Source organism: Ambystoma mexicanum, chromosome 10, assembly GCF_040938575.1.
Source record: "Ambystoma mexicanum isolate Mex_15411 chromosome 10, UKY_AmexF1_1, whole genome shotgun sequence".
Lineage (NCBI taxonomy): Eukaryota > Metazoa > Chordata > Amphibia > Caudata > Ambystomatidae > Ambystoma > Ambystoma mexicanum.
In genome coordinates this window covers 237,631,608-237,653,991 of record NC_090932.1, presented here as the reverse complement: position 1 = coordinate 237,653,991, position 22,384 = coordinate 237,631,608, and the positions used below count along the sequence as shown (strand labels likewise).

Sequence of the window (22,384 nt, the reverse complement as noted above, 5' to 3'; positions counted from 1 at the left end):
TTTCCTCCAACATTTCTTCCTCTACCTGTGACAGCCGCCCTTCTCTCGTATTACTCACCTCTGTCCCTGTCTGTGCGTTGTCCATTTCATCCTTGTTCACTCTCCTCACTGCGTCCTCTTCTTCCCTTGTTAGTGTACCTCTGAGCTTCAGGAGTACCTGTGCTGCTATCCATTCATCTGGTCCTATGTTTGCAATGTTTTCCACAGTTCTCTTTCCGCCCCCCGTGCCTGCCTGTATTGTGCTTGAGTCTGTCGTGCCCGTCGCTACCACCCCCCCTCTGGTAGCTATCTGTAGGGGCGTATGGTGGAGGGCTGTACGCGGGGTTTGAGTATCCCTCAGCGGCTGTTAACTGTTGTCTGGCGGCTTCACTTAATTCTGTTACTGGGTACAACCCTCCTTCTCCCTTCTTCACTACCTTCGCCAGGGGCATATCTTCTGTCCCTTCCTTTTTCTCCTTTGCCTCTGATACTGCAACCGATCCTTCTTTCTCTCTCTTGCCCTCTTCTGTGAATAGTGCGTTGCTACGTGCCGTACTCACACCCCCTTTGTTCTCCTTCTCCTCTTTTACCTCCTTCTCTTCTTTACCCTCTTTCTCCTTCTTTATCTCCTCCACTGTAAACATTCCCATATCTCCTGGTCTGGCTCCCTAGAACATTTTCCATAAATTGAACATTTCTATATGGTGAGCTAATTTCTTTCCTTTGTAGGTGTTGTGTATGTATGTCAACAGCGAGTGTTGGCTGTATGAATCAAAGCTGCCGTTAGGCGGCCACGGTGTTCGTATTTTGTTGTCTGTCCGTTGCGTCTAGTCAATGCTGTATTTTATCATTTTCTCCTTATGTGGTGATAGTGACGTGCAAAGGTGCTGGAGGGGTGTAGTTAAAGCGCTGCCTCTCATCCCCCACCCAACTCCTGCCCCCGATCCATAGTACCTGGCCATGGTACATTTTGCTTTTCTTGATATCAACCTCTTTTTACCTGGCCCCGAAAGTTGGGTACTTCCGACTGTCCGCTGAAAAGTAATATAATTGCAAGTGTACAGTTCCCTCTCTTTTATTCTTTATTTCCCTTGAATTGACAATTATGGCCCCCTTCGGCTGTGGCGCCCGAAGCCCCCTACAGCTGCATGCCCTGTGTGGCGTGCTTTTAAGATGCCCCACCTTCTTTTCTCGTCAGACCTCTCCCTCCCTTTCCCAATCTCCCTTGTCGAGCGTGACCAGCGTTTTCTGTGCGCGTCCACCTCTCCCTTTTTTGCCCCTCCCTTATCGAGTGTGGCCGGCGTTCCCCGTGTGCGGCCTCCTCTCCCCTTCTGTCCTGCCCCTTCCTTGTCTCCTGCCCCCGACAACCCCTGGATTGACACGAGATGGTCGCGGTGTCCTATACAAGCCCTACGGGTGACGTCACCAATCTCTGCAAGCTATTACCGGTAAGAAAACTCTACTAAACCAAAGATTGCGCAAAATGTTTTAACCCTCTTGTTCCCCGTAAACCCCACAGCTGTCTTCCCACTTCATCTATATTGGAGTATGCAACACTCAATCAACTTATTACAATCGGACTGCGCACGCTGCGTCACCTCGCGTGTGTCACGCCCACCCCCTCGGGGAGCTTAACCAGCCAATTGTCTTCCACACTTGGGAACAAACTACCTACCTCCTGCGGGAAAACATTATCTACCTAACGAGTTTCAACACTCAATTAGTAGGGATCCTCGTCTACTCATTGATCTATAACGTCAATTCATAGGAAACCCACACCCCTCCCCTACAGGTGCCCGCAATCTGGACAAATCAGTGCCTTCCAACAACCACAAGTGGTAGCCTTGAGCTCCACCCAATTCACTTTGTGATGTGGTAGAAGACGGTCCTCGTGCCTGTCCCACTACCACTCACACATCTTTCACCACTTATTAATCAAATCTTCTACAACACACTGTAAACCCTCCCACCACCCTCATTACAATTCCTCCCCCTCCCACACAATATTACATTGCTGGTTGGGCGTGTCATACTCACCAAGTACTCGTGAGCCGGGGCCGCTCGACCGCGTGCACCCCTCCAAAGCAGCGCACCACCTCCCCTCGTCTGGACCACGTCTGGACACTCGCCAACCGCATGCGGGATACTTCTCAAGTCGGCTCCCGAGGGCCAATGTCCGGATTGCGCTGTCCGGTCTTCTCGCAGTTCCGCGATGGCCCTGTAGTCCTCAAAAGGGGGCAACGGCAGAGGGGGCCGCGCCTACCAGGTTGCCTCGTTGCAAGAGGCCTTGGAATGATGCCGTCAGGTTAGGTAGACCTCAAAACAGATCTCAGCAGTGCCTCCAACTTATCAGGGTGATTTTCCCAGGGGCCGGCAGAGCCGTCTGCGGACCTCCGGGGCTGGGGAGGTCCAAACTCCTCCGGCGTCCCAAAAGGAGTATGAGACACACCCAATTGCAAGGTAAGAACTGCTGTTTATTAGAGTAACGGCAGGGATAAGCTCAGACCGTATGCATCCGGAGAGGCTCTCGTCCTTAGTGGGCTCGCAGGCCCTTTTTACAGCAGTATGATGCGCTACTCACGTCACCTGGGAAAATCGTCACAAAACCTAACGCCACTTCGTGTTGGTTCCCCGAGTGGTGGGGTTAGTATAGTTACCTATGGAAGGAAATGTTAGTGGATAAGGACGGGTCAGGTGGTACACTTGGGCTGTCCCTAACAGTTGTTACACCGAAATTGTTACAAGGGGACACTTGGTGATTGGCTAAGGGTAATAGCATCAGTGATGAGCCCCTTGTGTTCTGATTGGTTCTCCCGCGGGCCCCCAAGCCTGGGACCATCGCTGTTCCCAGCTCGCGGTATACCTGGAGTTGGCAACAATGTGCAACTATGTGTTTGTGGTGGACAATGGACAGATTTTGCTAGTGGCTGATGATCACGCCTTTCCCATCGGTGTAGGTGTCCAACTTGTCGCTTCGTTGTTGCAGACTGTGTCCCAACATGGGACCCTGGCGACATTCTGTCTCATGAGCTTGGCACCTTGTCAGTTCGGCTTGGTCACGTGTGGAGAGACCGTAGCTGGAGCAGAATTATGAGCATTAGATTTGTATTTTGCCTCTGAGGAGCGTTTAACATTGGCAGGTGTAACCTTGGGGCTGGGAGGGCGGCATGTGTGTTGCAACATTGCAGCCTTGGCTGTGGGCTCTCGTTGGGACTCGTTCTGCATGGTCAGCGTTTTGCTTTTCGTCTTGGGAGGATTTTTCGTCTGCAAGGCTCCTGCCTGGGGACTCTTGATTGCGGCCTACTTGGGCCTAGTTTCTGGGTGGCGGTACATAACCCATAATATGGGGGTCGCGGGGCGACAGAATGTCACAAGCAGCATTAGGTACACATGGTGGCATCTTCAAAGGGATAGGTAGCGAGAAAGCATCAGCAAGCACATACACAAGATCTTCAGGCGTCTTGCGTTTCTGCGGTTCTGTAGAAGGCCTATGTCCGTGGGTATGTCAGTCCGCTACGTCATAGCACTGAGTATGTTCTTCATGTTGGTTGGTGTGTGAGTGACCAGTGTGCATGGTGGGTGTTCTTGTCTGTTGGCTATGTCGTCATGGCATCTCTAACGATGTACATACTTGTGGCTGTTGTTCTAGTCGAGCTGGTCCATGTCGCAGGCGTCGCCTTGACCGGTGCCTGGTAGTGGGCATGCTCCTCGTGCATGTGGGCCACGAACACATGGTGCCTTGTCATTTGGTAAAGAAGGGAGTTGGTCAAACTCCTCTCGTGGGGGGTGCTTGGGCCGTGGTCCCCTAGGCCATGGTCTGTATGAGACTGGGGGGAGGGTATTGTCCCCTTCTCCCACTTCACAACATCGCCATACACACAATGAAGAATCGGCGGCAAAAAAAAAACTTTTAAGGAAATCACTATGCCAACTGAGTAAGAATAAAACCCCAGAATACATTGCAAAGGCAAAGAAAATAAAGCAAATGTACTCGAACTGGAGAAAATCCCAGCAAAGGATCCTACAACAGTTGGACGCTGAAAATATCATGAAGACATACAAATCCTATAATACGCGAGAGCTGTGGAATTTACTAAATAACAACTCCCAGAATCAACAAAAACTGATGGCTAACGTATCCCAAGAAAGCTGGACCCTCCACTTCTCAGACATTTACAAATCTTGACCCTCAGATGCGTCTGCCAAAAGTACTCTTAATAAAACAAAATGGCAAGTAAATGCAGCCTATGATGACTTCATGCTAATGATCAAAAAGCTCAACGCCTCAAGAGCCTCCGGTCCCGATGGAACCTCCAACGCGGTCATCAAAGAAGACCCCCTGACATGGGCAACGTTTATGTGCAATCTCCTCCTTCTGATTAATGCCTTAAATCAGATTCCGAATTCATGGCGGACTGCTACAATAATCCCCATACACATGCAGGGACCCCGGGATGATCCAGCAAATTTTTGCCCCATTGCTCTTCTCAATCCTCTTGGTAAATTGTTTGCATCAATCCTCCTGAAACATCTAACCACCTGAGCAGCAGACACTGCAGATTCTCTGTCAGACAAACTGGATTCACCCCAAATGTCGGAACCAACATCAATCTGATAGTGATAAATCTAATCAAACATGAGGCCATTAAAAACCATACCACCATACATACAGCCTTTATCAACATACATATGTCATTTGATGCCATATCAAGAGAAAAACTCTGGACGAAATCGAAGGCATAGAAATGTCCAACAAACATCCTAGAGCCAATCAAACTATTGAATTCTAAACCATCAATCAAGGTTAGACTATCGAAAGCAGGTGCAACCACGGAAACCATTGATACGTAAAATGTCTTAAAACAGGGCTGCCCACTTGCTGCAACTTTATACAATCTCTTCACGGCTGAAATCGAAGACCACCTATCCAGCACTGCAACAAACCCACCTAAAATAAATTCCATTCCGGTTCCTATCATGCTATATGCAGATGACATTATCCTCCTTGACAAGACCACATCAGGACTGCAAACCAGCCTGACCTCATTAAGCAGATACATGAACACAAACAAGCTGTCTATTAACATCACAAAAACTAAGATAATGGGCCTCATTACGAGTCCGGCGGTAAACGAGGTGGTAAAACTGCCTGATTACCGCCGGACTCGTATTACCATTCCGACTCCATGACTCCCGGAAATACCAGGGCATTACGACCCTGGTGTCCCGGGAATTCCAGAGGCAGAATTCGGTAAATCCCCATTCACATTGAGTCCCATAGGTCAGACCTGGCTGGAACATCACCTCCCGCCTGCAGGAGTTGGGATCAGGCGGTCCGGAATTAACAGTGGCGGTGGGTTTACCACCACTGTTATTTCCGGACCGCCCGGCCTGTAATGAGGCCCAATGTCTCTAGCCAAGATCCCATTCAAAAAAGAAAAACAAGCCAATTTCATCCTGGATGGAAAACTAGAAACTGCTACCACTTTTAAATACCTTGGTATTCCAATAAATCAGTCAAAAGCAGAAACTCAATGGCTTGATAAAATCGAACAGAAATCACAAACACTGATGAGACAGGGATGCCTTGTACACCACAAATATGGAAAATTCTCCTTCAGGCCCATCATTGCTTACTACAGACAAACATTCATCCCTATTATCACCTATTGTACAGAGGCAATGCTCAATGCAAGGTCAATAAATTGGACAAAGTACGAGGCAATCTTCTGGCGGAAAATTCTACACCTCCCACCGTCGTACCCCATGCCAAGAATAAGATATGAGTTGGCAACTCAATCATTGGACTAAATTTTACTCTGGAAGCGACTGGACATATTTCGTAAGATATTATCTGACCAGAAAACTCCAGCCATACAAATCCTGAGGCTCCATCCGAACACATTCAACAACGCAGTTCTCCAAGACTGGAACCATAAGCTTCAGCAAGACATGGCCAACAAAGATATATCAGAGGAACTCTTAACGCTCTGTCCTCAACATGCAAAAATCAAAATGATACGTAATGATTGGATAAAGACAATTCAAATCAAAAATACCTACCAACAGAATCTCCACTACGCTACAGATACTCTAACAATTCACAAACTACCAAAATATCTCACAATTTTCCCAGATCCCAACATCAGATCAACGTTCCTGAGAATACGACTAAACATCTTACCAACAAGATCAAACCTCACCGTTGCTAGACAGATACCCTTTACAGATCAATAGTGTCACTTGTGCAAAGTCCAATGGACACCCGAAATTCTATATCACCTTGTGATGGAATGCCAGCTACTTTCAACCCAACGGAAACAATTTGGTGGCTACTTCAAACTTTCCGTGCAACAAATGGCAACAGAGGAAAGATGGACTGCGTTACTGAACGACCAAAACAACAACTTTATTTACACAATTGCCCTGTTCCTTCAAAGTATTCTCGAACTTAACAAGTAGAGCCACTGAGATTCATTTACTCTGGAACTCTCCTAAAGTCTCTCTATATAAACGAAAAAGTTTACAATTAAACTACAACATTTTAATAAAAAAATAAAAAAGTAATAGTCTCACATTAGCTGGCACAACAGTTTTTCTACAGATTCCCCCATGAGTGGTGCTATTTGAGTGGTGCACTTGATCTTAGTCATGAATCTCTCTACCGTGCCATTTGCTTGTGGCCACAAAAGATTTATTTTGCAATGTCGAAATCCCATGTATTCTGCAACGGTTTTAAAGTCCTGCCCTGTGAAAAGGGGCCTGTTATCGGTCTTCGTGATTTTGGGAATGCCATACTTGGTGAACATCCTGACGAGAGCGGGAATGGCATGGTGTGCTGACATGGACGGTACTATTTGCAGATCCGGGTATCGCAAGTACTCGTCAACTGCCACTAATATGTGCTCTCCCCCTTCCAGTGGTCCAAAGTAGTCTACCGCTATCTCTTCCCATGTCCCTTCAGGAAGTGCCGTCATGCACAGTGGCTCAGGTGCGGTATGGGGTTTTATGACTGCACAGGTCGGGCAGTTCTTGAGCAGTTCATCTACTAGCGAATCGAGGTGAGGGAACCACAAGTTGTGGCACAACATTCTTTTTGTGGACACTATGCCCCTGTGTCCTTCGTGTGCTAACTCGAGGACCTTTTGTCACAGGTTGCGTGGTATCACAAGTTTGGTGCCTTTCAATAGCAGACCCTCGTCTGATTTCGAAGGGTCCTCCTTGACGTCTAGGAAACACGTGATGTCTTGTCTTATTTCTTCACCTACAGTTTCTTTGAGTTGTTTCGCCTGTTTCCAGCGACCCGTCTTCAGGCATCTTAGTATGATTTGCAAGCCTTGGTCAGCCTTGGATTCACAAATTATTTGGTCCATGTCAAGACCCTGGGATGTGTTGCTCTGGATGACGTATTGTATGTATTGATCTACTATGGACTGCTCAGGCTTGCATCCATCTCGTGGATGATGTGAGAGAAAGTCTGCAGGGTTTTGCCCTTTACCTGGTCTATGCATTATGTTGAAATGGTAGTCCTGGAGGCGGAGTGCCCACCTCGCTATTCTGGGCGGCATCTTAGTTGTGGGTTGCCATAGATGAGATCAATTCCTGGTGGTCTGACCACGGTGAACGGCTTTCCGTAAAGAAATAGATGTGTTCGCAGGCCCAAACTACTGCTAGGCCTACCTTTTCAGCTTGAGAATAAGCCTGCTCGGTCTTAGATAGGCTTCAGCTGGTATATGACACTATGTGTTTGTCATGTCCTTCCATTTCATCAAGTTGAGTAAGTATGGCCCCAAGGCCTACTGGACTTGCATCTGCGATGAGTTCTGTGGTCTTTCTGGGATCGAAGTAGGCCATGTTCTTGGCGTCTGCGATGCGGTCTTTGATGAGTTGAAATGCTTCCTGGCACCTGGTTGACCAAATTAACTCTGTGTTAAGTTTGGTGAGTGCCCTGAGGGGTTCACTGACGGATGCGAAATCCCTAATATAATGCGTGCACTAGCTTGCTAGTCCCAGGAAGGACCTCAGGTCAGAGGTGGAGTTAGGTGGATCAGCGCCCGTGAGCATGCTGACCTTCTCCGGGTCTGGTGTCATGCCCTTCTCAGAGAAGATGTGGCCAAAGAAGCGGAGTGTTCTCTTCCAAAATTCACATTTCTCTTTGTTTAGGGTGAGTTGAGCCTCCTCTAAGGCCATGCATACCCGCATGAGTGTGTCGTGATGCTGTTCTTGTGTTTGGCCAAATACTAGGATGTCATCACTGTAATTCAGGCAGTTTGGCACATGCTTGATTATGTTGTGGATTTCTGCCTGAAAAATGTCTGCCGCTGACGATATGCCGAAATTCAATCGTGTATAGCCCAAGGTGCATGACAAAGGTTGTTATGTAATGGGACCTCTTGCTGAGTTCTAGTTGCTTATAGCCTTTGTTAAGGTCCAGTTTTGAGAAGACTTTGGCTCCATTTAAAAGATGTACCATGTCAGTGATGCGGGGGGCTTCGTGGTGTTCCCTCATGATGGCTTCATTTGGTCTTATGTCCACGCATATACAGATGTCAGATGAGTCTCTCTTGGGCACGGGCACTATGGGGGAAACCCACGATGTGGGACCTTCTGCTGGCTCGATAATGTCTGCCTCCAGTAGCTTTGTTAGTTCGTTTTCCACTTACTTCTGAATGTTGATGGGGGTTCCCCTGTAATGTTGTGCTACTGGTGGGATGCTGGTGTCGATGTGTAGTTCAATTTGTTGGTCCTTCAATTTCCCTAAACCTTTAAACAGTGCGGGGAAGACCTGCTCAATGCTCGGGGTAGGATCCAGGTATTTGTGCACCATGAGTCGATATAATATGTGGACTAGACCCATTTCGATGGCCTCTTGGTAGCTAAGGATGTACCCACTGTCAGTGGCGGCTTCTAGGACGTGCATGGGGATGTCTTTCGCATGATCTTTGTAGCGGCATGATGCCATGAAAAATCCTTTGCAAGCTAAAGGTGTCTTGGAGCCATAGGGGAATAGGAGTGCTCGGGCTGGTTGTAGGCAAGGGGCATGGGGTATGCGTTTGTATACTTCCTCACTGATTACATTTACTGTTGCTTCTGTGTCTATTAGGAATTCGGCTGCTGTCTGGTTGACCTGGATCATGATTATTGGGCTGTGTTCTTTTGCAGTGTTATTTCCTAGTGCATATAGATAACCCTTTTTCCGTGGTTCCTCTTGGTGCCTCTCATTTCTTCGGGTGATGTCTTCCAAGGATGCACTTGATGCACTGTCGGACACGAGGTACCTGACGTGCCGCTGTGATCTCCTTCTTTGCCAGGATGCTGGAGTCTTATTGTCTCTCCATTCTCTTCTTTCTTGCCTTCTCTCTGGCTGCTCGTCGCAGTATCGGTGACGTTCCGAGTCATGGGGTTGATGTGTTGGTCGGAGTGGTGTCGGCTGACCTTGCTCCTGTTCTGGTGTGGATTTTCCTTTCCTCCCTGCTCCCCGCGAAAAATCAGGCAAACGGTTTTGTAGTGATTCTCCCCTCTGCAGGCAGAGCATGTGTAACCCATGGCAGGGCATTGCCCCTCATGTGGGTATTCGTGCCCGCACCTGTAGCAAAATGGGTCACCTTCCACCTGTGCCGCCAGTGCAGCGTCCAAGCGAGCCAGGCGTAGTATTTCTTCCAGGTTGCGTGGATTTTGTAGCAGTCGCTCCCTGAAGTCTGCGCTTTCACACCCTGCTATGATCTGTGACCGAAGGGCTTCTTCGTTTGAGTATTTGTTGAAGTCGCAGTGTTTCATTCTTAGTCTTAGCCTCATTACAAATGCATCCATGGTCTCACCTTTGTTTTGTTTCGTGGTGTGGAAAATATGCCTTTCATAGTCCACGTTTGTGTGGGGTGTAAAGTAGTCAGTGAGGGTTGTTTTTAGACTGGTGTAAATGTCTGTTGCCTTCTGGTATTTCATCTAGTATGTCCTGCAAGTTTGAGCCCACTGCGTGGTTGAGCAGACTGTGCTTCTGTTCATCTTCTAGAGGTCTGACTGCTTTTAGGCACACCTCGAAGTCCCTCAGCCACCTCTTCCATTGTGATCCTAGAGTTATGGTATCGGTGAGGTCAAAGTTTGAAGGTAGTTGGGACAGTAGGCTGTCCGACATTTTCTGGGGAAGTGTCCTTGCAGGGGTCGCTTGAACAGTCAGTGACTCCTCTTCCGACATGCTCTTCTGGAGATGCTGGGTGGGTGTACCCTCCAGATAGGGATTGGCCTCCCGTGCCTTGGGGTGGCTTATTGTTCCCTGTTTCGGGCTTGGGGGGGTCATTCCGAGTATGGAGGTAACCATGCTGCTATTAGCGGCATGGCTACCCCCATACCGGGTACCGGGTCCCTTGAATGAGGAATTACCGGGCCATTCCGACCTTGGAGGGCCCGGTAATTCCTCATTCAAGGAACCCGGACCCGGTACATCACCATTCCCATTTGAGCCCCCATAGGGCTCAATGGGAATGGGGAGGATGCTAACATCCTGGTCTGCTTGCGGGTTTTACCAGGCGTCCTTAGCGGGTTCCCACGAGCAGACTCGTAATGGTGTGGTAAGGGGTTGACGGCTCTGGCACCTTTACTGGCACCGTTAACCCCTTACCGCATACCTCATAATGAGGTCCTAGGTCCCTTTCTTCTTGTGGCTTTGGTACTGCAGCTCTTCTCTCACCATGTGGGAGGAGGGATGTTGGTGCCTTGGGCTCTGTGTGATTTACTCTGCGCAGGAGTGTGTTCCTTTGATTATTTGTGGCCCGGGTGGTGGCGCTGTTGTGATATAGTTGGGCGGGCTTTTTCCCGCCTTGCGCACATGCCTTTGATGGCCTTCGTGAATGTCTGTGTTTGCATTTGCTTTTCAGTAGTGTGGGGCCCAGGAGGGGGCGCTGATGCAAATGCTGGTGGGCAGGCTTTTTCCTGCCTTGCTTGTAGACCTCCGGCGGCCTTTGTGATTGTCTTGCGTTTTGGCGGGAGGGTATTTATCCTCTGACCGCTGCCGGATGAGGTGAGATGCAACGGTGAGCGTGCTGTGCGCTCTTCCCGTTTTGTGGCCTGAGCGGGAGGACCACACCTCCACCGCTCGTCGGTGACTCTGCCAGTCAGTTGCCGTTGGCGGGAGAGCTTCCTCTTGACCTCCCAGAGTTTTGCTAGTGGGGAGCCGCAGCTCCACCGGCAGATGTTCCTTGTTGGCAGGGTTTTGGCAGGGTTTTGGCCCTGCCCGTATGTGTGCCGAGGTGACCAGCTGGTGGGGAGCCGTCACACTGCTTCCCGCCTTCCTTTTCCACCACCTGCAGTGCTGGCAGCCCGCGTCTCAAGTGGCGCTGCGTTTTATGTGCCACGAGCGCAGAGCATCAAATGTAGCTGGCGTGGTGGGGCTTTCGTGCCGCCTCCTCGCCAATGTTCTGTCCCTGGTGGACCTCCTTACGTTCCAAACCGCACTGCTCTTCAAACCATACAAGAAGAGACGGACAACGGAGCTGGGGTGCAACACAACTTTATTTCTGCACAACTGCATGGGAACTGAAGTTTCTCTTGCCCTGCTTGCTCCTTCCCTTCCCGCTGCCCCGGGGCCCTCCCCACGTGACATGAGGGCAGTGACGACACCACATACATTTACTTTAAAAATTATGTACAGCTATTCACAGTGGTGGAAATGGAAGAAATGTGATGGGGGATCCACAAGGGCTGCAGTGGGGGCAGAGTTTTGGGGGAAGGGCAGTGCCCGAGGAGGCCTGGTTTGGGGGAGGGCAGAGCTGGCAGTTGACCTCCGATCAAAGGAAATGTCCAAAATAATAGTTTAAAACGGCACAATTTCGTTCATGCTGCTTCTTTTCCAAACTATATATTAATTCCACTTTAAACCACTTTCATGGCACTGGTGATGAGTTAGTTGACAATGTGGATGATAGTTTTGACCAGTGTTGCTGAGTAAATATTCTTTAAAATGCACAATTTGCAACCCATTTTATAAAAAAACCTCCCCCTTAGGTACTATTCAAACAGGGTCAGAAAAGGAATGTATTGCCATTTAGCCTGGTTTAAACACAGGGACTGACCTGCAACCTTATCACCGGCTGATTTCTGTTCGCCATAAGCAATGTTTTCTTTTACTTGAACCACACCCGGCACAGCTCCTGCAGCTCCCATCTGAAAGCAGTTGGGTGGCTGCATCGTGTGGAATAGTTTCAATGTTAATAGGGGTATTGTCATGATGCCTACCCTCGGGGACCCAGACCAAGTCCAGCAACCCCGGAAGCAGGCATCAAGTTATCCCAAGCAAGCCCAACAACCCCTGCTAGGGGCTATTTGGGTGCAGTCCTGCCGTCTATGGTGCCAGGCTCATATGGAGAGTCAGTCCTGGCGCCATAGGCGCTTGGCTCATAGATTAAAACTTACCTGATGCAGACCATGCTGCAAACTTACCTGATGCACACCATGCTGCAAGAGCTCCAAGCCAAAAGAGGCTTGGAAGGGACTACTTTACCTAGGGACTATTTTTTTACTCGGGTGGGGCTGGGGAGGAATACTTACCTGGGACTACTTTGGAGGCTATTTAAATCACGGCCGAAGAGCAGCACACACTTCGCATTATTCTTCATCCAGCAGCGTAATGCTCACCGTGCCTGCAAGTCTGCATCCAGTCTTCTGCCACGCCCGCCTCAATTTGGAGCTCCTAGAAAAAGGGAGAAAGAAGGAGAAAAGGTTAGAACAAGAGCAATACCTTTGATCCTTACCTGAATTCCCGATCCATCGCGCCTTCGAGCTGGAAGCAAGAAGTTATTTTATGCGCGTCGCCTCGGCTGCTGCAGCACCGCGCTGAACTCACCGGCCTTCGCAGCATTTTCACATTCCACCGCATCCTCCTGCATGTTCCCGCCGCACTCCGGCACCTAAGGAGAAGACAAGAACGGCAAGGTGACCCAAGGGAATACACAGAGGAATATTAGTTACCCCCCCATAGACTTACCTGATTTTACCACCGGGGGTACTATTCCTCTTCACGGGTCGGCGCAGCTTCCACTGCATCTTCGCCGAACCCTGGCCCCTAAGGGGAAACAAAAGGACAGCAAGGTGAAACAAAGGGACTAACAAGGGGAACCCTCCTCACCACAATAGACTTACCTGATTTTACCGCCGGAGGTATTATTCCCCGAGACTTCATACTTTCTCTCAGCGCCTGAATAAGGGAGAAAGCAACAAGTTACATATTGACATTATTTTATCGAACTGTGTTGGAAAATACAAATCCTTACCAGAATATTACCGGTTGCCACGAGGAACTCTTCACTAGGGTCAAGCTGCAACCTGCAAGGAATCGGCCAAGAGTGAAAGTCAGGCATTTGAACTCTTACAAACTACATACTTACGGCGTCTTGCCGGGAATCTCGGAGTCAATATTGTTCTGGAACTCACCAATTCCTTCGAGCCAGTGAAGCAACTGGTTATCAACGCGCCCCTGCGCTCAATGCAGGATTGAGAGCTCATCTTTTCAAACCATCAGGTGAGACTATAAGAGGGGACATCAAAGGTGATCTGTGGGGAGAACAGCGGGGGTGGGGGGATTTACACTCAACTCCACGGGTGGTTAATTCCCTTTCTCCATTTGCAGAAGAATATTCCTACATGCCAAGCAAACGAAGCTAGGTGGGCCAGTCCAGTCCGTCATCTCGGCCCTACGCGTCACATTGGTGGAGACCGCAGCTGTCCAGTTCAGATCGACGCCTCTGTGGGAGCCAGGTGAGCGTAACAGGTATTCATTTATTCATGCAATGTTTGTCGTACACCTGTATATTTATTTATTTATGCAATGTTTTTCGGAAACATTGAATAAATAAATAAATAATCCGGGTCCATGTATACGACAAACATTGCATAAATAAATAAACCGGGTTGTGGCTGAGGACTGTAACTTCCTCTGGTGACCGCTTGCATGGGGTCACCACAGGAAGTTAGTTTGCTTTTCCTGCAGCTGTGACCTGTATCAAAGTCCTGCTGTGTACACGTAGGAGGGTAGAGCCAGCAGTGTGCTCATGGTGGCAATGAGCTGCTCCGCCCCCTACTCCATGCTGTTGTGAGCGCTTTCTTTTTTTTCATTTTTTTTTTCCAAAGTAACTCAGTGCAGAGCAAGGGTTTGGGGTTTGCAGCTGCTGACTCTGGCCTGATCTCGAGATCCGGCTACACATCTGGTGCCGGATCTGGGATCCGGAGAGAGCCGGCCCAATGACCAGCACTGGCTATTCAACGTGAAAGGTACAAAGGGCTAAGAAAAGGAACAGGGACAGTGGATGGTGGTGTTTAACTGATCAAAGGGAGCTAATAGAGTAATTTAATGTTTCATGAGGGTGTGTTTAGGATGGGTGGTTTTAGAGGGGGTCAGCTGGGGCTATCTGGGTGTGATTCGGGAGAGGCACCTGGGCATCTTAGTGTGTGTCTGCAAGGGGGAAGGAACATCTTGCTATGTGGAGGAAGGATGGAGCATTATGGTATTGGTCTAGAGGGATGCATGGGGCATCTTGGTGGGGTCTGAATGGCTGGATAGGGGCACGCTGGTGTGGGTCTGGTGGGATGGGGCACATTGGTGTGGGTCCGGAGGGATGGGGCACATTGGTGTGGGTCTGGAGGGAGGGATAGGGACATAGTGGTGTGGGTCTGGAGGGAGGGATAGGGACACCCTGGTGTGGGCCTGGAAGGAGGTTTGGGGTACATTGGTTGGGTCTGATGGAAGGGTTGGGGCACATTGGTGTGGGTCTGGGGGCAGGGATGGTGCACATTGGTGTGGGTCTGGGGGAGGGATGGGACACATGGGTGTGGGTCTGGAGGGAGAGATGGGGCGCATGGGTCTGGAGGGTGGCATGGGTCATCTAGGTGTGGGGTGGGATGGGGCATCTTGGTGTGGGTCTGGGGACAGGGATGGGGGCACATGGGTGTTGTTCTGGAGGGGGAGATAAGGCAAAGTGGGTCTGGTGGGTGGAATGGGTCATCTAGGTGTGGGTTGGGAGGGTGGGATGGGGCATCTTAGTGTGGATCTGGATGGAGGGGGTGGGGCATCTTGGTGTGGCCCTGGAGGAGGGGATGGGGCAGATTGGTGTGGGTTTGATGGGGGGAATGGAGGGCATTGGTCTGTGTCTGGGGGAGGGATGAGGCCCATTGTGGGTCTGGGGGAAGGGATGGGGGCATCTTGCTGTGTGAATGGTGGGATCTTGGTGGGGTCTGCAATGGATGGGGGTACATTGGTGTCGGTTTGGAACAGGTATGGGGCATCTATTCTGGAGGGTGGGATGGGGGATCCTGGTGTGGGTGGGATGGGGACATCTGTGTGTATCTAGAGGGTCGGATGAGGACATTTTGGTGTGGCTCTGAGTGAGTGGATCTAGACACATTGGTGTCGGTTTGATGGGAGGCATGGGGCACATTGGTGTGGGTTTGATGGGAGGGACGGGGACATTGGTCTGGGGAGGGATGGGGGCATATTGGTGTGGGTATGGAGGGAGGGATGGGGACAGATTGGTGTGGGTTTGATGGGAGGGATGGGGGACATTGGTCTGTGTCTGGGGGAGGGATGGTTCATCCAGGTATGAGTCTGGAGGGCAGAATTGGGGCATCTTGCTGTATGGATGGAGGGATGGTGGCATCTTGGTGGGGTCTGCAATGGATGGGGGCACATTGGTGTTGGTCTGCAGGGAGGGATGGGGCATCCTGGTTTGGGTTGAAAGGGGACATCGTTGTGGTTCTGGAGGTAGAGGTGAAGCATATGGGTGTGGCTTTGAGGGGTGGAGCATCTTGGTGTAGGTATGGAACGAAGGATGTTGGTATCTTTGTGTGGGTTCGGAGGGAGGGATGGTGGTATGTGGGTCGGAGAGGGAGGTGGCATTTGAATCTGGAACGTGTATTTGGAAGGAGAAATGGGGCATTTGAGTGTTAATTGGGACATGTAGGGCTGGGTTATCTGCTTGTGAGTGGGGGCATGAAGGATCATTACCAGCGGAGCAGCCGCAGGAGAGCCGCAGGCCTGACCTCGGTCGCATCCCAGATGCGCACACCCATAGCACCTCTCGCAGAGCGGTCCGGAGCGGACAAGGAACTGGGTGCCAGGGAACAGGGATTCCCTTCCACCGGAGGGGGTCCCCAACCCAGCAGATGGGTGGGGACACCTGGCAGGGTTGGGAATCTGCTGGAGATTTCCCCAACCACGCAGCGGAAAGGGAGCCTTGCACAGCTGGAAGCGCGCACTCCTCTCTCTGACCTGCCAGCGGGTGAGCATTGGTGGGCGCACCCCGGTCAGCAGGGAAGCCCCGAGTGGGGGAAGCAGGGAGTGGAGGGAAACCGGACTACTCTCGAGGGGTGCCTCCCCAGGCAGACAGGGTCCCGGCACGCCAGGCGCGAGCCCTGAGCCATGGTGCAGCAGGCTTACTCGATAGGTGGGTGCCGAGGTTCCAGCTGCCCACATCTGTAGGCGAGCGATGGCCAGGCCTGCTGGCGCAGCGGGTGACCTTCCCTTTTGCCCAGGTACCTGGAGCTCGACCCGTGCGGCCGGGCTGGGGTTTGAAGACTCTAGAGGTTACCCCCAACCCTCTAAAAGGGAAGCGGAGGGGGTCGGGGAAGGATGAGTGGATTGGGCCGGTAGCAGAGCAGCCTGCGTCCATCCCCTTGGGAAGTGCCGTGCTGCTGCAGGTGGCGGGCAGGCTTCCCGGGCTGAGCGCTTGGATTTTACTTTTTTTTTTAAAAACCACAATGATCTCGGCCTGAGCTAGACAGGGCGCAGGGCTGTCTCGCCACAGTTGGCGCTGCCCCACCCCCGGCCTCTCCTGCACCGGCAGGGTCAGGCCGACGTCTGGAACAAACAAAGGTTGCCTGTGACTCTTGGTGGTGGATCACTCGGCTCGCGCGTCGATGATGACCACAGCTAGCTGCGAGAATTAGTGTGATTTGCAGGACAAATTGATCAACACTTTGAACGCACCATGCAGCCCTCGGTTCCTCCCGGGGTTACTCCTGTCTATGGGTTGCTTGTACATCAATCGCCCCGGGGTTCCCTCCCAGGGGCGTGGCTGGGGCTGTCGCAGTGACCACGTTCACTTTGTCCCTTTAAGGTTGGACCCCGATCAGCACCGTCGCAGGATCCCTTGACCTGGCGCGCAGGCTCATTGCTGGTGCGCCCCGGCCTCCCCAGTTTCCCCGCCTCATACAGGAGGGCGGTGCGCCACAAATGTGGTGGCGGCGGCAGTGGGCCTTAAAAAAAAGCCTGGCGCACCTTCACCCTATCCCGGGGCACCTGGCCTTGCTGTGTATGGCTGTCTGCGGTGTTGCACGGCTGCCAGTGCAGGATGGCCATGGAGTGCGGGCCTCCCAACCATGTGGGCTTTGGCCACAGATCGGGACAGCGCACACTCAGCTGCACCAGAGGCACAGGGCTGGGGCAACTCTCCGTACAGGCCCGAAGCCTGCTGCCCCGAGCTTTGTGCTCCCCAGACTATGGCCTTAGATCAGACGTGGTGACCCGCTGAATTTAAGCATATTACTAAGCAGAGGAAAAGGAACTAACTAGGATTCCCTCAGTAACAGCCAGTGAAGAGGGAAGAGCCCAGTGCTGAATCACCGTTCAGCGGCAGGCATGGGAAATGTGGCGACTCTCCGGCATCGCTCAGGGGGCTCAAGTCCTTCTGATCGTGTCTCACCCCGCGGATGGTGTTAGGCCGGTAGCGGCCGCTGGCACGCCGGGATCAGGTCTTTTTGGAGTCAGGTTGCTTGGGAATGCAGCCCAAAGCATGTAGTAAACTCCATCTAAGGCTAAATACAGGCACGAGACCGATTGCCAACAAGTACTGTAACGGAAAGTTGAAAAGAGAGAGTTCAAGAGGGCGTGAAACTGTCGAGAGGTAAACTGATGGGGCTGTGCAGTCCGTCTGCAGGATTCAACACGGCAGGCAGGTTGTTCGCCTGGAACGTTGGATGCCCTTGCGAACTGCGGCAAGGGCACACCTGGCCCCCGCAGGGCGCATTTCCTCTGTGGCATTGCACTGTGACCGGCTGGGAAGGCCCTAGGGAGCAGGTGGCTCTCTGCTCCGGCAGAGAGTCTTACAGTGCTGTAACAGCAGTTTTGCTATGTCTGCGGGGGCTGAGGGAGATTGACCACCACTGTGCCCTTCTCCGGCAACCATACTGGCCCCTCTTGGGGGTGGCCGGGGTGGCGATAGGAGACATGGCTCCCGATGCGACTGTGGTGGACTGCCGCCGGGCGGGGTGGCCCACAAAGACCTCCAGGGGTCTGAGGTGATGTTTAAACACCCGACCTGTCTTGAAACGCGGACCAAGGAGTCTAAGACGTGCGCAAGTCGTGGGGGCTGAATTAAACCTTGAGGTGCAATGAAGGTGAGGGCCAATGCGTGCCAATTACTGTGTGATCCTGTTGCGGTGGGAACACCACCGACCCGTCACGCACGCTCTTTCAGGGATTTGGAGCATGAGTGTGTGTGATCAGACCCGAAAGATGGTGAACTAGGCCTGGTGGAGGTCCGTAGTGGTCTAGATGTGTAAATCGGTCATCCGACCTGGGTATAGGGGCGAAAGACTAATCGAAGCATCTAGTAGCTGGTTCCCTCCAAAGTTTCCCTCAGGATAGCTGGCGCATGGAAAACCCAATGTTATCTGGTAAAGCGAATGATTAGAGGTGGGGCCAAAATGATCTCGACCTATTCTCAAACTCTAAATGGATAAGAAGCCTGACTCGCTGGCGTGGAGCCGGGGATTAAATGCAAGTGCCCAGTGGGGAACTTTTGGTAAGCAGAACTGGCACTGCAGGATAAACCGAACGCCGGGTTAAGGCGCCCGATGCCGATGCTCATCAGACCCCAGAAAATGTGTTGGTTGATATAGACAGCATGACAGTGGCCATGGAAGTCAGAATCCGCTAAGGAGTGTGTAACAACTCACCTGCCAAGTCAACTGGCCCTGAAAATGGATGTCGCTGGAGCATCAGGCCCATACCCGGCTTGCGCTGAGAGCCGTGGGGGCTAAGCCGTGATGAGTAGGAGGGCCGCTGCGGTGCGCTCGGAAACCCGTGGCGTGCAGATCTTGCTGGTAGTAGCAAATATTCAAACGAGAACTTTGAAGGCCGAAGTGGAGAAGAGTTCCATGTGAACAGCAGCTGAACATGCATCAGTCGGTCCTAACAGATGGGCGAGCGCCGTTCGGAAGGGAAGGGCAATGGCCTCCGTTGCCCTCAGCTGATCGAAAGGGAGTTGGGTTCAGATCCCTGAACCTGGAGTGGCAGAGATGGACACCCTTGCGGTGTCCAGTGCGGTAATGCAAATTATCCCAGAGAAGCCAGCGGGAGCCCCAAGGAGAGTTTGCTTTTCTTTGTGAAGGTCAGGGCACCCTGGAATGGGCTCGCCCCGAGAGAGGGGCCTGAGCCTTGGAAATCGTCACGGTTCCAGCAGCATCCGGTGAGCTCTCGCTGGTCCTTGAAAATCTAGGGGAGATAATGTAAATCTCACGTCGGGCCGTACCCATATCCGCAGCAGGTCTCCAAGGTGAACAGCCTCTGGCATGTTGGAACAATGTAGATAAGGGGAGTCGGCAAGTCAGATCTGTAACTTGGGGATAAGGATTGGCTCTAAGGGCTGGGTCGGTCAGGCTGGGCCGCAAAGCAGGTCTGGGCGCATGCCGCGGCTGGACAAGGCATCCCCCACCAGTTGCGGCGCGGACCCTGGATGTGAACCGGGCCCTTCCTATGGATCTCCCCAGCTGAGGAGGTCGCCTCTCTCTGTTCCCCTCCCAGGGTTCGGGGCCGGTGTTCTGCCTCGGCCGACGCCTAGCAGCTGACTTAGAACTGGTGCGGACCAGGGGAATCTGACTGTTAAATTAAAACAAAGCATCGGGAAGGCCCTCAGTGGGTGTTAACGGTGGTGTGATTTTCAGTGCTCTGAATGTCAAATTGAAGAAATTCAATGAAGCGCGGTTAAACAGCAGGAGTAACTTTGACTCTCTTAAGGTACCCAAATGTCTTGTCATCTAATTAGTGAGGCGCATGAATGGATGAACGAGATTCACCCTGTCCCTACCTACTATCTAGCAAAACCACAGCCAAGGGAACGGGCTTGGCAGAATCTGCGTGGAAATAAGACCTGGCTGAGCTTGACTCTAGTCTGGCACTGTGAAGAGGCATGACAGGTGTAGGATAAGTGGGAGGCCCTCGGACTGCCAGTGAAATACCACTACTCTTACTGTTTTTTCACTTAGGAGGTGTGGCGGCTCTATCTTCTGACACCAAGCGCCCAGTGCCTGCCTAATCAGAAGTGTATTTTCCAACACAATTGGAGCAGTTAGATGTTTCTTCATTTGATATAAATTGAGTTTTACAATATATATTGAATGGTACGACCTAGGCCACAGGTTTATTTCTTAAACCTAACAGTGATTTAAATTTGTAAGACAATAGTGGCCTTTCTATGTGTACAGTTTAAATATATATATATATATTGATATATATATATATATATATATATATATATATATATATATATATTCTCACTACTCAAAAATCTTTTTTCTTTTTCACTTTGGGGTCTTTGTGACGGCCACTTTCAGGTCTTCACATCTGTCCCACCACTGGGTCTTTTGCACAACGTATGGGTTATGTATCCACTCTACCTTCATTTTTGGTACAAAGATTTACTAAACACTGGTAGATATACATCTACATCTAAATGTTTGAAGAATACCGCCTGAAATGGTTTGTACTACCTCTTTGAAGAGGTCTTAAGGGATACATTATTTTTCATGTTTTATGTTTTTGTTCTGGCACCTAAATGGAAATTGGCATTGATTTATTCACTATTTAAATTACAGGTTGATACCATAAGGTTTTGAATCAGTTACCTTCTCAGTATCAACCAGGGGCAGCAGTTTCTCTTGTCGTTTAAATAAAGCGACCCGCTCCGCAGACAATGGCAGGTGGGGAGTTTGACTAGGGCGGTACACCTGTCAAACAATAACGTAGGTGTCCTAAGGTAAGCTCAGGAAGGACAGAAACCTCCCGCGTAGCAGAAGGGCAGAAACTAGTTGATCTCAATTTTCAATATGAATACAGACAGTGAAAGTGGGGCCTCACGATCCTTCTGACTTTTCTGACACCTCCTAATTATAAACCAAAAACTTACCACAAGGATAACTGGCTTGTGGCAGACAAGCATTCATAGCGACGTCGCTGTTTGATCCTTCAATGTTGGCTCTTCCTATCATTGTGAAGCAGAATTCACCAAGCGTTGGATTGTTCACCCACCAATAGGGAACGTGGGGTGGGTTTGGATGTAATGAGACAGGTTACTTTTACCCTACTGCTGATCTGTTGCAATAGTAATCCCGATCAGTACGAGAGGAGCCGCAGGTTCAGACATTTGGTGTTGTGCTTGGCTGAGGAGCCAAAGGGGCGAAGCTACTGTCTGTGGGATTATGACTGAATGCCTCTAAGTCAAAATCCCCCCCTAAACCGTAACAATACTGCAGCGCTGTGGAGCCTCGGTTGGCCTAGGCTAGACGGCCTAGGGCCGGTGCGTAGAGCCGCTCGCCTCGGCACTCGAGTGTGGACAGAAGGGGGACACCTCTCTCGCCCATACTGCACTGCATGTTCGTGGGGAACCTGGTGCTAAATCATTCGTAGACAGCCTGATTCTGGGTCAGTTTCGTAAGTAGCAGAGCAGCTACCTCGCTGCGATCTATCTTCCTCCCGATGCACCACGGGAAACTCCCACCCACCCTATGTGCACAGCCATGGGGGTGTGTGGGCTGGGTGGGGAGTGCTCTCCTCACCTTTCCCAGTCAGCCTGGCGGACCAGATGGCCTCGGCCCGGGCCTTCGAGGTTGTGCATTAAGCCCCCAAACAGGGGAAGAGAGGCTGCAAGCCACCACAGGGCGCGGGAGTGGTACCTTAAGCCCGTGCCCCTGGACGGTGGAGTCGGGGCAGGCACGGCCGCTGGTCCATCTGGCCCAGGGAGTAGGCCCAGATGGCCCGAGTTGTGGCCGGCGGACCAGATGGCCCGAGTTCCGGCTGGCGCGACTGGCTCCTGCATTTGTCTCGATTCGGGTTCCATAAGACCCCACTCCGTGCCACCCTGCGGCCTCCAGGGTACCCGTCGACTGTCCCCAAACCTGGCAGCGGCCCCGCGGAGCTTCCCCACTCCCACCCCAGAGGGAAAAGCTCTAATGGGCCCTGCTAAAGCTCCAGGGCGGTGTAACGCTCACCTGGCTCCCACGGAGGCGCTGGTCTGGTCTGGGTTGCTGTGACCTCTTCAAGCGTGATGCGCAGAATTCGGACCACCGATTGAACAGGACCCCCAAATCTTGCTTGTCTGGCCCGTAGGACTATCCTTCTGCAGATGAGAAAGGGGATTAACTGTCT

At 51.3% G+C, this 22,384-nt stretch overlaps 2 pseudogenes; both read left to right on the top strand.

Moving 5' to 3' along the window:
* The first annotated feature begins 16,843 nt into the window (after positions 1-16,843).
* Positions 16,844-16,994, top strand: LOC138496190 (5.8S ribosomal RNA; annotated as a pseudogene).
* A 467-nt stretch (positions 16,995-17,461) lies between these two features.
* On the top strand, positions 17,462-21,732 carry LOC138496956 (28S ribosomal RNA; annotated as a pseudogene).
* The last annotated feature ends 652 nt before the right edge of the window (positions 21,733-22,384 follow it).